The 3252-nt window shown below is 36.2% G+C and overlaps 1 pseudogene; it reads left to right on the top strand.

Moving 5' to 3' along the window:
* Positions 1–288: 288 nt before the first annotated feature.
* LOC101353178 (heat shock 70 kDa protein 13 pseudogene) lies at positions 289–1420 on the top strand (annotated as a pseudogene).
* The last annotated feature ends 1832 nt before the right edge of the window (positions 1421–3252 follow it).

Below are 3252 nucleotides of genomic sequence, written 5' to 3'. Positions count from 1 at the left end.
AAGAACAACAAAATAAATAAAACTAAAAAAAATTAAATGTCTCAATAAAGCTATTTTAGAAAGAATAAAATAACCAGTCTTCTAATAAAACTATTACCAAAATACCAGATTATAAATATAAGTTAATATTTAATTAAATATCAATTGCTCGTATCTCATCTTCATTATGGCTAAGATATAGAGTGCAAACCTAACAATATTCTTATAATAACCAAGTTAGATAACATATGGGAAACTGTCTCACACAGCTTTTGTAGAGAATAGTCACTGAATAAAAGAGAGACTGTGATGGCTGGAGGGATCACCATCTTAAGATCAGCTGTTTTGACTCTCCTGTTGGCTGGCTATTTGGCACAACAGTCTTTGCCCTTGCCTACTCCTAAAGTGATTGGCATTGACCTTGGTACAACCTACTGTTCTGCTGGAGTGTTTTTTCCTGGCACAGGAAAAGTGAAAGTCATTCCAGATGAAAATGGGCATATCAGCATACCCAGCATGTTATCCTTTACTGACTACGATGTATATGTGGGCTATAAAAGCTTAGAGCTGGCAGATTCAAATCCTCAGAGCACAATATATGATGCCAAAAGATTCATTGGCAAAACTTTTACCCCAGAAGAGCTGGAGGCTGAAATTGTTAGATACCCATTTAATGTTTTAAACAAAATGGAATGATTGAGTTATCTGTGACAAGTAATGAGACCATCACGGTCTCCCCAGAGTATGTTGGCTCGAAGTTAAAGGAAATGGTAGTGGAATATCTTGGAATGACAGTTGCCAGTGCTGTCATTTCTGTCCCAGCAGAATTTGATCTAAAACAGAGAAATTCAACAATTGAAGCTGCTAACCTTGCAGGACTGAAGATCTTGAAAGTAATTAATGAACCCACAGTGGCTGCTATGGCCAATGATCTCCACAAGGCTGACATCTTTCATGTCAAGCAGAGATTGCATCGGTACTTTATATAAACAGATCTATCAAATACATGGCTTCCTCCGCTCTAGGAAAGAGTAGATCCACAGATTAAGACAAGCTGTGGAAATGGTCAAATTAAATTTGACACTATCACTTAACACAGATGTCAGTATTACTCACAGTGGAGGAAAAGAACTGGAAGGAACCTATCCAAGCAGGAACTAATGTGGCTCTTGGACTCTCTAAGTAAGTGCTTTAGAAATTCCAAATAAACATTTACAAAAAACCAACTTCAACTGAATTATGGAGGATTAGTTATTACTTGTGATCATATTTTATAGTCTCTTCCCTTTAATCAGATCACCTCCTCCAAAAAAGAAAGTCTCTGTCTAAAATACCTTTAAAATTTACTTAGATTAGTCAAAAATTTACCTGGATTAGTACCAGCTATGCAGGGATGGTCCAACATTAAAAAAAGAAAGAATGTAATATATCACATAAATAAAACAAAAGATAAGAACCACATGATCTTATTAATTAATGCAGAAAAGGCAACAACACCCATTCATAATAAAACCTCTCAGTAAAATAGGAATAGAAGGGAAATTCCTCAACATAATACAGGACATTCCTACAAAGTCAACAGCCAACATCATCCTAAATGGAGAGAGTCTGAAAGCATTCCCCTTGAGAAGGGAAACCAGACAAGGATGCCCGTTATCACTATTCTTATTCAACATTGTGCTGAAAGTCCTAGCCAGAGCAATTAGACAAGAAAAAGAAATAAAGGGCATTCAAATTGGTAAGGAAGAAGTAAAAGTATCCCTATTTGCAGATGATATGATCTTATACACAGAAAACCTCAAAGAATCCGTAAGATAACTACTGGAACTAACAGAAGATTTCAGCGAAGTATCAGGATACAAGATGAACATACAAAAATCAGTTAGATTCCGCTACACCAACAAAGAGAACATCAAAGAGGAAATCATCAAATCAATAACATTTACAATAGCCCCCAGAAAGATAAAATACTTAGGAATAAATCTAACCAGAGACATAAAAGACCTAACAAAGAAAACTACAAGACGCTACTGCAAGAAACCAAAAGAAACCTACATAAGTGGAAAAACATACCTTGCTCATGGAAAGGAAGGCTCAATATTGTGAAAATGTCAATTCTGCCCAAATCCATCTACAAACACAATGCAATCCCGATCCAAATTCCAACAACATTTTATAATGAGATGGAGAAACAAATCACCAACTTCATATGGAAAGGGAAGAGTCCCTGGATAAGTAAAGCATTACTCAAGAAGAAGAACAAAGTGGGAGGCTTCTCACTACCTGATTTTAGAACCTATTATACTGCCACAGTAGTCAAAACAGCCTGATACTGGTACAACAACAGATACATAGACCAACGGAAAAGAGTTGAGAATCCAGATATAAGCTCATCCACCTACGAGCAGTTGATATTTGACAAAGGCCTAAAGTCCGTTAATTGGGGAAAAGAAAGTCTCTTTAACAAATTGTGCTGGTGTAACTGGATATCCATCTGCAAAAACATGAAATACGACCCACACCTCACACCATGCACAAAACGTAACTCAAAATGGATCAAAGACCTAAATATAAAATCGAAAACGATAAAGATCATGGAAGAAAAAACAGGGACTACGCTAGGAGTCCTAATACGTGACATAAACAGAATACAAACCATAAGTAACAATGCACAAACACCAGAAAAGAAACTAGATAACTGGGAGCTCCTAAAAATGAAACATTCATGCTCATCAAAAGTCTTCACCAAAAGAGTAAAAAGACAACCTATAGACTGGGAAAAAAATTTTGGCTATGACAGATCCGATCGGGGTCTAATTGCTAAAATCTACAAGATATTGCAAAACTTCAACCACAAAAAGACATATAACCCAATTAAAAAATGGGCAAAGGATATGAACAGGCACTTTACCAAAGAAGACATTCAGGTGGCTAACAGATACATGAGGAAATGCTCACGATCATTAGCAATTAGAGAAATGCAAATAAAAACTACAATGAGATACCATCTCAGCCCAACAAGGCTAGCATTAATCCAAAAAAGACAAACTAATAAATGTTGGAGAGGTTGTGTAGAGACTGGAACACTTATACACTGTTGGTGGGAATGTAAAATGGTACAACCACTTTGGAAATCGATTTGTTGCTTCCTTAAAAGGCTAGAAATAGAAGAACCATACGATCCAGCAATCCTACTACTTGGAATATATCCTAGAGAAATAAGAGCCATCACACAAATAAATATATGCACACCCATGTTCATTGCAGCACTGT

The sequence above is a fragment of the Trichechus manatus genome, unplaced genomic scaffold (genome assembly GCF_000243295.1).
Source record: "Trichechus manatus latirostris isolate Lorelei unplaced genomic scaffold, TriManLat1.0 scaffold00130, whole genome shotgun sequence".
Lineage (NCBI taxonomy): Eukaryota > Metazoa > Chordata > Mammalia > Sirenia > Trichechidae > Trichechus > Trichechus manatus.
This window is presented reverse-complemented; position numbering and strand designations above follow the sequence as displayed.